Source organism: Lolium rigidum, chromosome 3, assembly GCF_022539505.1.
Source record: "Lolium rigidum isolate FL_2022 chromosome 3, APGP_CSIRO_Lrig_0.1, whole genome shotgun sequence".
Lineage (NCBI taxonomy): Eukaryota > Viridiplantae > Streptophyta > Magnoliopsida > Poales > Poaceae > Lolium > Lolium rigidum.
The window spans coordinates 389,996,665-390,009,958 of record NC_061510.1 but is presented as its reverse complement, the minus strand read 5'-3'; positions in this window follow the sequence as shown (position 1 = coordinate 390,009,958).

The following is a 13,294-nucleotide window of genomic DNA, read 5'->3' as shown; positions in this document are numbered from 1 at the left end:
CTTATCAATCCAGTGGAGGGGCTGGACATTTTGTCACAAGAATTTTCTACAGAAGAAATTGAGGGAGTGGTCAAGCACATGAAAGCCGATAGAGCTCCGGAGTCCTGATGGGTTTAATGGTACTGTTTGTTAAAAAGTGTTGGCATATCATCAAGAATGACTTCATCAATTTGTGCAAAGATTTTCATAAGGGTCGAGCTTCTTTGGAAAGTATCAATAGTTCCTATATAACTTTGATTCCAAAAAAATTATCTCTCGAAACGAGTGAATGATTTTAGACCAATTTCAACGACAAATACATGTTTGAAATTCCTCACAAAGCTTGCTTGCTAATAGACTTCAGACTTCAGATCACAAGATGCATACATGAAAACCAATATGGGTTTATAAGAGGTAGAACTATTCAAGATTGCTTAGCATGGACTTTTGAGTATTTACACCAATGTCATAAATCTAAGAGGAAAGTGGTTGTGCTAAAGTTAGATTTTGAAAAGGCTTTTGATACAATTGAACATAAGGCTATCCTAAAAATAATGGAGCTCAAAGGTTTTGATCCAACCTTCATCCTTTGGGTGTTAGAGATACTGGGTTCTTGTTCTTCTGCTATTCTCTTAAATGGAGTTCCTGGTAAAACCTTTTTATGTAGAAGAGGAGTCAGACAGGGAGACCCTTTATCCCCTCTTTTGTATGTGCTAGGGGGTGACTTGTTACAAAGTTATGTCAATAATGCATATAGGGCAGGGAGATTGCAAGCACCAATACCAAATAGAGGAAGTAATGACTACCCTATTGTCCAATATGCAGATGATACTATTATCATGTTACCGAGTGAGGCGAGCAATTGCAAGTTTTGAAAGAAGTACTTAAGGAATACACAGCTTTCATTGGACTTAAGGTTAATTATCACAAATCATCACTTATACCAATTAATATTTCTCGGGAGGAAGGCTGAGACTCTCTCAACAGAAATACGGTGCAATATTGCTTCAATGCCATTCCCATACCTTGGTATTCCCATGGGCACAACTAAGCCAACAATAAGAGATCTTTCCCCACTCATCGATCGAATTGAAAGGAGGCTTACTCGCTACGCTTCTTTTTTATCTTATGGTGACAGATTAATATTGGTCAACTCAGTTTTATCTTCAATGCCTATTCATTACCTTAGTACTTTGGACATACCAGATGGGGTGATTGATGTAATTGATAAAGCCAGGAGGAATTGTTTATGGAGGAAAAGGAAGGATGATAAGAAAGTGCACTCTCTTGCTTCTTGGGATATGGTCTGTAAGCCAAAAAATAAGGGAGGATTGGGTATCATAAATTTGAAGATTCAAAATAAGTGTCTCATGATGAAACAATTACACAAATTTTATAACAATGTGGATCTTCCACTGGGTCAAACTAATTAGGAACTCATATTATTATAAGGAAGTACCACATGCTTGTTTCTACTTGTGGATCCTTTTGGTGGAGGAACATTATGAAATATTTTGACATATACGGACAAGTGGCACATTGTAAGCTTGGGAATGGGGAGACAATTCTCTTTTGGTCGGATAATTGGAATGATTGGATTATTCAAGAAAACTTCCCAAGACTTTTCTCCTTTGCCAAAGACAAACTTATTTCGAGTCAATGAGGCTCTACAAATTACTCGATCCGGCTCGGGCTTTTCACCTTCCAATCTCGTCCGAAGCTGCTGATGAGCTACGAACACTTCAAGATATGTTAGCGAGGGTTGTCACATCAAACAATAATGATCGAGTGGCTTATCTCAAATAATAAATGCTGGTGCTTTTATACCCAGCCAAGTGTACGAGAATGAGTTTTCGACATATATCTTCTCACTTTCCTTCACAATGGATCCGGAAGAGCAAGTGTACTTCCAAGCACAAATTTTTTGCCTGGCTAATTCTACATGATAGAATCAATACAAAGGATATGCTCGGGAGAAGGCATTGGCAAGTAACAAATGATCATACTTGTGTTCTTTGTCCCACTCGATGCCCTGGAGGATTGGTCCCATTTATTCTTTGAATGCACTTTTAGTGTTAGAATTTGGATATACTTGCAAATTGATTGGGCACAAGGATCGAGGACCGAGAGATCTTTGAAGAATACCAAGAGAAGATTTAAAGGTCCTTGTTTTGTGGAAATTATAATTTTGGCTTACTTTGGAATATATGGAAACCAGAGGAATAACAAGATCTTTAAGAATATCCAGCCAACATTCAAGAATTGGAGAGAAGGTTTCTTTTCTGATGTCACCCTGCTTAAGCATAGGGTCAAAGAGAGTACTGTGCCCATTTTGTCATCATGGCTTGACAACTTGTTGTAATCTCTTGTAAATAGTTTGTTTAAAAGTAATAAAAAGGTACGTGGGGGGCTCCCCTGCAGTAGTTAGTTTCAAAAAAAGCATATGAATGGTTCATAAGAGACCACATACCATGGTACGAGTAAAGAGTACTTGTCAGGAGACGAGGTTGAACAAGGTATAGAGATACCGATGATCAAACCTCGGACAAGTAAAATATCGCGTGACAAAGGGAATCAGTATCGTATGTGAATGGTTCATTCGATCACTAAGTCATCGTTGAATATGTGGGAGCCATTATGGATCTCCAGATCCCGCTATTGGTTACTGGTCGGAGAGAGATATCAACCATGTCTACATAGTTCGCGAACCGTAGGGTGACACACTTAAGGTTTGATGTCGTATTAGTAGATATTGAATATGGAATGGAGTTCGAAGTTTTGTTCGGAGTCTCGGATGTGATCCAGGACATCACGAGGAGTTCGAATGAGTCGGAGAATAAGATTCATATATAGGAAGTCATATTCCAAGTTTGGAAATGATCCGGTGCATTTATGGAAGGTTCTAGAAGGTTCTAGAAAAGTCCGGAAGAAATCACTATGGAAGTCGAGTCCCGGAGGGACTCCACCTAGCATGGCCGGCCAGCCCTAGGGGGTGGAGTCCCGGGTGGACTCCACCTAAGGTGGCCGGCCACCCCCTCATGGAAAGGTGGGAGTCCCACCTCAAGTGGGAATCCCACCTTGGGTAGGTTTCCCTACACATGGAAGGCTTTGGGTTTGGGTCTTATTCGAAGACTTGTAGTCCAACACTTGGGGGTTCCACCTATATAATGAGGGACAAGGGGAGGGGGCCGACCTCCTCAAGCCAAAGCCTTGGCCGCACCCCATAGTGGCCGGCCACCCCCTCTCCCAAACCCTAGCCGCCCCACCTCCTCCACCTCTCCAGCAAACGCTTAGCGAAGCTCCACCGGAGATCTCCATCGACACCGCCACCACACCGTCGTGCTGCCGGGATTCAAGGAGGAGCTACTACCTCGCTGCCTGCTGGAACGGGGAGAAGGACGTCGTCTTCATCAACACCGAACGTGTGACCGAGTACGGAGGTGCTGCCCGATTGTGGCACCGTCAAGATCTTCTACGCGCTTTTGAAAGCGGCAAGTGATCATCTTCTGCAACAACGAGAGCCTCCTCTCGTAGGCTTTAGAAATCTTCAAGGGTTAGTCTCGTTCATCCCCTCGTTGCTACCGTCTTCTAGATTGCATCTTGGCTTGGATTGCGTTCTCGCGGTAGGAAATTTTTTGTTTTCTATGCTACGAATCCCTACATCTGGATTGATTACCTTCTGAGAGATTGCATTGAGGAATGCACATAGCTTCACAATGGCTACTCGAACATTTTCCGGTAGGAGCCCCCTCAAAGCAATCGGAAGCAATTGCATCATAATCACGTGGCAGTCGTGAGACTTCAGGTTTTGGAACTTTTTGTCCGCCATGTTTATTATTCCCTTTATATTCGACGAGAATCCAGACATGACCTTCATACTGCTCATGCATTCAAAAAACATGACCTTCTCTTCTTTGGTAAGAGCGTAGCTGGCACGACCTTGAAACCATTCCGGATGCCGGTCATCAGGGTCTTTCAAACGTTGCTGGTCTGCCGTGCTTCCTTTGTATCATTTGTCTTCCCATACACGCCCAAGAAGCTTAGCGAGGTTCACGCAAATATTCTTCGTAACATGCATCACGTCGATTGCGAGAGCGGACATCTAGGACTTTCCAATATTCTAGATCCCAAAATATAGATTTCTTCTTCCACATAGGTGCGTGCCCGTCGGCTCCTGCGGAACCGATTGTCCGCGCGGACCCTTTCCAAAGATGACTTTCAAATCCTTGACCATATCAAATACCTCCGCACCAAGATCGTTCCGCAGGCTTCGGCCGGTGATCTGCCTTGCCATTGAAATGCTTGCCTTTCTTTCTTACGTTATGATGTCAGTGAAGAAATCGACGATGCCCCAGGTACATGTTCTTCTTACAATTTGGCAAATACACACTTTCAGTCTCATGTAAGCAGTGTGTGCATGCATTGTATCACTTATTTGTCTGTCCCGAAAGGTTACTAAGAGCAGGCCAATCGTTGATGGTTACGAAAAGCAACGCTCGTAGGTCAAATTCCTCTTCTTTGTGCTCATCCCACACACGTACACCAGGTCTGCTGTAATATCCCAGGTAATGGGGTTACAAAAATAGAGGAAACAAATGTGTGCATTGCATTCATGCATAGAAAATCTGGGGAATTTTCGCGCTTTAAAGTAAAACAATCCACGATAGTCGAAGTTTCACTTGACCTTGGTGGAATTGAAGTAGCTCATCAAGTCAAGCGTTATAAACCTCAATGTGACTTTGCTAAAACCTTGTTTTGGGTAGAGATAATTTGATCTAAGGGATTAGATCAAATGGAACTATCATCAACATAACAACACTTCAATCAATGATCAACTACTTGATCTTATTAAAGATCACAGCATAATATTCCTGGCCATAACATATGAACATTCATTGAATTGGAAACCAAGTAACAATAATTGGAGAAACTATTCTTCACTTATCTTCTCCATATCTTAAACTAATCCATATCCTTATCATAAACCCTATGATATCCATTCTACTTGAATCTTGGAAGCATGACATGGAGATCAACTCTAGAAATACATATTCTTCTCTATTCCAAATAATTAAGTATCAAACCTAGAGAGGTGAGAGTTCTATTATAATTATTAGAGAAGCAATAACAAACCTTGAGCTAAACCTTGGATATACATCCAAGTATTCAAATCATCATCTTTAGAAAGAACCCTAGGATATTATTCAAGACAATCCCTAGAGAGGGAAACCAATTATGTTCAACATAGATTTTGATGATCACATCAATCTCTATGGAGCCCAACCTCAGGTTAGTATTAAAGTCCTTCCCAAATGAGAGAGAACTATCCATATGTCCTGATGATTAAATCATCATTGTTTAAGAAGAACCCTAACAGAATATCTCAGACATTCTCCTGGGATATAATCCATTGAGACAACCATGACCATGTCCACCCAAGAAACTATTAGTGAAATATTGTACCTTAGTTGATCAAGACAATACTTGATCATGGAAGTGAGAAACCTATTTAATGAGAGATACATTAGGAATCCAAACATTGATCATTATAAATTGAGTGATGATCATAAACCTAAGAACTTGAGGTAGATTTATTAAGAACAAGTTGATCATGCCTAATCCATGATCATGTTCTTTAGGTATGTGAGGATAAGTTAAATCCTAATAGGATAAGTGGATATCCTTCACCACATGAAATCATAGGCAGGTAACTAGTAAGCAACCCTAGGCTTATATTTCAACCTTTACTTGTGAACCACTTGGTGATCATAAGTAGAACCCTACCATATCTATATTACATAAATTAAAGAACCCAAGAAAACCTTAGAGTAAAACTCCATACTCAATTTGGTGAGAAACCATCCATCCATGTGACCAAAGTTAACTATAAAAAGAACTACAATCAATGTAGTTACTTTAAATGATAAATTGGGAATAATAATAAAAGTTAATTGGTAGAAGATAAAACCAATTCTCAAATCCTTAGTAATTAAATGAGCACAGAAGCAATTAAGAAAGTAACCATATTATCTTGGTTAGGGGAGATTAACCCTAGCACTTGCAATATGGTGTTATCCCATCTCTATAACCAGAATTACAACCTCAATAATATCTTATGCTTGAATTCATGAACATAAGAAACCCTGTGCTACATTTTATAATTCAAACCCATAAGTGGTGATCAACCACTTATCATTATGACCAAGACCAAACCCTGATGAGAGTAATACCTACTCTAAGTAATTCAAGGTGTTATTAAATAATCCTAGTACCACCTTTGAAATATGGTTATAATAAAAACCTACAAGACTCTAACAAGCAAGTGCTCACATAAAATTATGTGCAAGTGACAAATTCTTGAAATAGAAACCAAGCACTAATAACAATCCATGAGATACTCTGAGTTAACGAAATTAACTCCAATCATTCCAAAAGATTTGATCTATAAGAAAAAGGAAATTTAAATAAGAAAATAAACTCATGTTCATTAGCTATTTTGAGTAATTCTACATGTATTAAATTTAATCAACCATAAATTAATTTCTTCAATTGGGAGAGTGGTGTAATAGTCACTGCACTACATTTTCATTAAATAAACATAATGAGACACCTGCAAAGATAACGGAATTCGAGATATGAATTTAAATGTGAAAATACAAAACGAGAAAATAAGGAAGAAAAAAAGAAACGAAATAAAAGGGGAGAAAAACCTTACCGGCCGAGCAGCCCATGGAGCAGACCCGGCAGCAGCCTAGCAACACGGCCCAAGCCACCACCCAAGAGCAGCCCACGTACCCTTTCGATCAAATATCGGGGGAGAGGCTCATCCTCATCCTCTTCGTGTACGGGAGGCCAGCGAGACGCCGTGCTCTCCTTCCCCTCAGCGCTGGCGGTCTCTCCTTCCTCGACGGTGTGACGAGGCACGCTCCCGGGGCGTATAAAACCCTAACGACAAATCCTAGCTCGAGTTCTTCCCTCTCTCTATCAAATTCACCAAGACGAAAACCTACCTGTCCCGGCCATCCTCAATCGCCGACGGTGGAGACCTCCTCAAGCCAAGCTGTGGCCACCGTCGTCACCTCCGTGCTCGTCTTGCTCATCTCGCAAAAGGAATCAAGCCGCCGTGCTCTAAATCATCTCTGCCGAGCTCGTCTTCCCCGGCGCCGGCAGTTGTCGATTCCGGCGAACCCGACCTTCCCCGACCTCGCTGACACGCTCTCTGTACTCACGGTAAGTCACTGATCCGCTGGAGCATCTTGGCCCTCTTCCTAGTGCCCTGCATCGCCGCCGCGTCGCGCGTCTGCAAGCGCCGCCGCTCGGCCTTGCCGTCGGGCAAGCGCCGGCGACCAAAATCAGGCGGCGCTACCACCGTTAGACTTCCCGTGGCGCGTAGAACAGCTAGAGCATCACCGCGCGCCCGTAAATCGTCCGTAGCCTCAACGCCGTCGCCAATCCTCGCCGGCAGTGAACTCACCTGCCTGGGTTTCAATTTTGACTTGGTCTTCGCTCACGTGGCAGCCAACGTGGTTGTGACCCCACCTGTCAATGACTCGGACTAGATCTAACCCGGGTGTAAATAGCAGTTCCTATTTAATTTCAAATACCAGAAAAAAATACTGCAACTTCAAGTAAATTTAGAAAATTCATTACAATTCAGAAAAACACAAATTAGATATCAAAATGTTCCTAAAAAGAAAATCTATCCAATAAAAATATAATATAGAATTTTTATTGTTAATAAAAATTTAATTATTTTAAACTCATTAATTAAGTCATTTCCTTTATACTTGATTGAATTAAAATTCAATAAATAAGGAAAACTTTAAAAATTAAATAGAAACTAGTAAGGAAATAAAGAAAACTTTAAAACTAATTTCTTTATTTATTATTTAATTAAATCCTTATTAGAGGGATTTAAACTCTAATTAATAATTACCCTAATTATTAAATTCATTAAAAAGAATAAAATGTCAAATCTAATATTATTTTTATTTCAAACTCATTAATAACTTCAACTTGATAATGAAGTTATTAATCATAGACCTATAGGGTACTTAGGAAACCCTAGTTCCATTATAAACCAAGTGATAACCTCATAATTTTATGTGGAACCCTAAGACCCTAAATCAATTATGCATCACACCCTAGTTCCATTATTACATGTGAACCTTAATTTAATTCTAACCTAAACCCTAGGTTAGAACATGTGATCATGTTACTCCATTACCATAGAGCCATAATTAGCAACTAAAGACATATCTATGTCCACATAAAATGTAGAACCCTATCACTAGCAAATTAGTATTCCAAGAATGCATACCATTAAACCAAGGTGATCAACTAGGATTAACCAAGTATAAACCCTAGATCCTATTACCAAAAACAATCCTCCTTAATTATCCATGCTTAACATCACACCATGGTGATGAACCCTAATAGTAACCATACCTATTATTTTACACTACATATCCTTGTTCCACTAAACCCTACTAGTGTTGGACACTTTTGAACCATCCTATTTAGAAACCAACTATTTTACTTAGGGAAATAAATAGCAAACCCAAACAACCTCAACCTAATTGATATACTTCTTATTACCTAAGAAGTATGTTCTTCAAAAGTTATTCCTTTGAAGAAAATAAGGAATCATCACCAACCCTGCTTATAAGAATCTATAAACCCTAGCCACTGTCACCAATAAGATATACCATTTTGATAACAACTATTGGTAATTAAGATGTTTAGACTTAATTCAACCATACAAGCCCTAGTAGCTAATGAATCCAACTAGGTTGTGATCCATTTACCACTTACTCCAGAAAACAATTAGAACCATAGAAAACCATAGCACCCCACAAATCTAATAATCATACTTGTTCTTTATTAAATAACATGTTCTTCAAAAGTTATTCTTTTAAAGAATATAACAAGTAATCATCAACCATGCCTTATAGGACTTAAAATTGACAATTGCTCTTTACTTATTATACAACTACTATTCCTGGGTGTGTATGATTGTTACTATTCGGTTTACCACCTGCTTATGATCCTAAAACAACACCACCCTGAATAAGAACCTTGTTTGTGATTCACTTTAAAAGTGCAACAAACCCTGAACTAATCATTACCACTCACTAATCCTAAATCATCGGGGTTAGGTCACGCTTAGAGCGACTGCATCTCATACTTATGCATTATTGCATCCTTGCCAATCTTTTAAACATCGTCCTTACCGGACGATGATGCTATTTCAGAATTTGGAGTTATTGCGTATCGAAGACCTTGACTGCATAATCTTGCAGTCAAGAAAGGCAAGTTCATCACTTGCTCATGTCATTTGAGTATTTCTATCAAATTACTTGCAAAGTATTATGGTTATCACTATTGCATAAAAATCAAAACCACTACTTTCATAACTATGAATATGACTATGTGGTGGGCAATGGAACCATGGATTGTGTTGATATGGTGGAGGTTCCATTGCACGGGTTTATATCCATCTAGGATTAAACAACAAATGTCGCCAGTGATTCTTGTGCCGTAATACCCGTGTTAACCATAAGATCCGGAGTGGGACGGAATAGTCAATCGTATTTCCACCTCTTGTACATCAACGGATGCGCTTGCCGTAGACACTTGTATCTCGAGGGACAAGCGGTGGGCGGGGAAGCCTAAAGTCCCCACGGTAATGCGGTCTATGATGGATTGTAAGGTGTCCGGAACGGTCTATCTATGGTTGATAGGGCAGGGGCATATAAAAATTGTTCGGAACGGTCTACCTTAATTGGTATAGGGGAGAACAAATGCCCGGGTCGGTCTCACCATAGATATAGGGGAAGATAATCTTACAAAAGGGTGGGTGTGCGAGGTAGCGGAGGAATATGATTGGCTATGACCTTATACCGGGCCTCACACCAAAGGAAGTGTGGACGGGAAGATCGCCGGTTGGCACCAAGGTTAAGATCTCTTATGGGTAAAGCAACACACCTCGCGAGTGTAAAGAACCGTGACTCGTCACTCCCTGTTCGGGATATGGAGCTCGCTGACACGCTGCCGGAAAGGAGCTCCATGAAGTTCTAGTAAACCGGTGAAGGCTGACGGACATAGTTCTTCCGAATAAAAGCAACCTTTTGAAGAAATGGTTATGAAAACCTCGCATTGGTATTAGACTTTACGGTCTAATGCTGTAGCTAGTGCATTAAACACCTCTTTCCTATAATGAACTTGTTGAGTACGCTCGTACTCATCCCACTCTTAAATCCCCTGCTTAGATATGGAGGCATCGAAGGAGGATCTACGGTGCAACTCGAAGACCGAGGAGTCAACAACTACTTCACGAGACGAGGACCCTGTCAGAGGAGCAAGATACCACATCCAACAAGGAGAAAACCTAGTTTAGCCATAGAAGGGAACTAGCTTCCTAAACCTAGCTCCTATTTAGCTAGAGTCTATTCTTAGCCTCTATAGTTAGTGTAATACTCTACAAATAGAGTTCGTGATAAGACTAGACTACGAGTCGTTCTTCTGGAGTTATCTCAGGTTTTACCTCATTGTAAAGTAGGAGGGTCTGTGCTTGATCTTATGTAATAGAGTCAATGTTGTAATTCTATAGACATGCCTTGGACCCGCATATGTTTCTGTTGTACCACTCGAGCGATATAATACTAGTGGAACGGTGTTTCATTGGTGTTATATCGGACTTGCATACTACACCATGCGGTGGTATCGTCGGGTCATCACAGTTGGTATCAGAGCAAATGCTTTGACCTTAGGATTAAAAACCCTTTAAAGGAGACCTATAGGATTGGTAGTGTCTATAGGAAGTTGTCCTAGGTAAACAAAATACTTCTTATGACTTGAGATGGATATTCACTTGAGAATAATCCTGACACACTTAAGTCAACATTTCCTACCTATCCTTCCTAAGTGAAGTTAGTTAGCTAATCACAAACATGTAGTACACTATTAAGTCCTTAAAACAATAAAGATGAGTAGATCACAGTTGGTATACAATACATGGTAGTCCAAAGAGAGGATACAACCATAAGGAAGATATCCTATTGGAAGGTGTGTACCAACACATGTATAGTTAAATAAGAATTACTCAGACCTGCACTAGAAGTAATAACAAGTGATGTAGATAATTAAGATACCCTAATAGAGAATGTAGACCAAGCTAAGTAATGAGTAAGTAAAATATCTCTACTTGTAAAAAAATTGATAACAAGTGAGAACTATGAGTCATGTGAGGTAGTATAGACCATGATGAGTCAATCATGGGAGATAAGGAAGAGAGATATGAAAAAAAAATATGATTACTTACATGGTAGAGTTGTTAATCATATATGATTCACTTGAGAATCATTATGTGATGGAATAGAACATTATAAGTATTTTGGAGGAGTACAATAAGAAGCCAAGTGCTAAACAATAGTGCAAGAATTGTATTCCAAAAATATGGGAAGTATGCCAAGCACATCATGACCATATACTTATGGTAGAAACATTTGGAAGTATAGGAAATATATCTAAATAGATATGTATTCAGAGTAGCCATGTGCTAGAACTCAATGTATCATAGGAAGTAGTCCTCAATAGCACTTATATATGGTATAATACTTTGTTGGTACTTCCAAACAAAACTAGGTTAACCTTAGCTATCCTAGACCACCTTGTTTCAAGTTTATCTCATTGCAAATGTGCAATTAAGGTAAATGTTGAGACAAATAGTAGAAATCCACCTATTTGTACTAAGTATCACGATATAAACCTATCTTATGTGGTGTTATATACTACACATCGAGCCCGATGTTTAGAGATGTCTTACTCAACTATTTTATTCAGGCTTATGATGATGTGTATTATATGCACAAAGCTGAATCTTCTTGGATTTTTATTGGATTTTCATTGTTTGACTAGATCCATACATGAAGTTAGACTTTGATATGCAAATGCATGTTGCTATATCAAGTTCTTACTTAATACTATAGATCTAGAGGGTAATGGTATTCGTGTGAGGAAGTGACGAATTCTGTATATTTCAAAGACAAGATGAAGGTTCATCAGAAAAAGGAAGTTAAGTTGTGGGAAGTAACCACAATACTCTGAAGGAAGTGCAAGCAGAAACTCATGCTTACCTCAACAGAGGAGTACTTTAGTACATGAGAAGCATGAAGGTAAGAAATATGGTGATTATGGTGAAGCTGAAGCAGATCCATAGTCAACATAGAAGAGGGAATGCATGGGAAATCACTTAGGATACTATAATCATAGTGTCAGCTAGTGGTTTTCTTGCAAAATAAACCCTGAATTAAGGAAGGTGATATATGAAATCATAGCAGACATAAGAAGACCATAAGTCGATATCAGAAGACCACAATTGGTATAATATCAACACTACGAGATAGAGTAGAAGATGTCTCGTCCAGTTGATCAGAACCTATAATAGAAACCATTTTTAGATATCAAATAGCCACGAGTTGGTATAATAACCACAAGTGGTATCAGTTGGTATTACAAATAGTCCATGATTTAATTATTTGTAACAAAAGTTTGTGAACAAATAAAAATCTTGTCAGCCAAATAGCTAGATCTATAATCATTTAGTCGAAGGATTTACATTGGATGTCCACAATTGAGTGGATACACCACAAAGTTTCTTTGCGAGACCTTAGAAGAAGTAAAACCCATAAGTTAGAACCAGACCAATATTCCAACCATAAGTCCAATAGTTGGAAGAAAAGGAGTTGATGACCATAAGAAAACTCTAAGGGGTAGAGTAAAGATTGAGTTGGATGTACAATGACTCAATACTTTAAGCAAGATAGAAGAAGAAGGTCTGAACTGAGAGGAAGTTCAATCTTATTTTCATAAGATTGTTGAACACTACTTTCAGAAGGATGTCAGACCAGAAGCCGAGGTTTATACCTCGAGGAAGTAAGAAAATGACTATCACTTGAGAAAGTGAGTAATATTTAATCTGAAGTACGAAAGCTCAAGTAAGTCAAGCATAAAGAAGTTGGACGAAGAAAACACCATAGACCAAATACAGCTCAAGTAGGCCAAAGACTGAAGTAGATTGACCATACCAAAACTAAAGTCTATTTGAATGATTCCTTTCATGGAACCTAAATAACCCAAAATAGTTAGAGGTATCAACTAAAAACCATGATTGGATGGACTAAATGAGTCTAATCCATTTTTAGGAAAATAAACCATCACGAACAATTCCATAGTTAGGACCCATTAAGTACCATTACTGCAATTTTGGTAGTAAGGGAAAAACAAAGACCTATTTTATCAAATAGGAGAATGT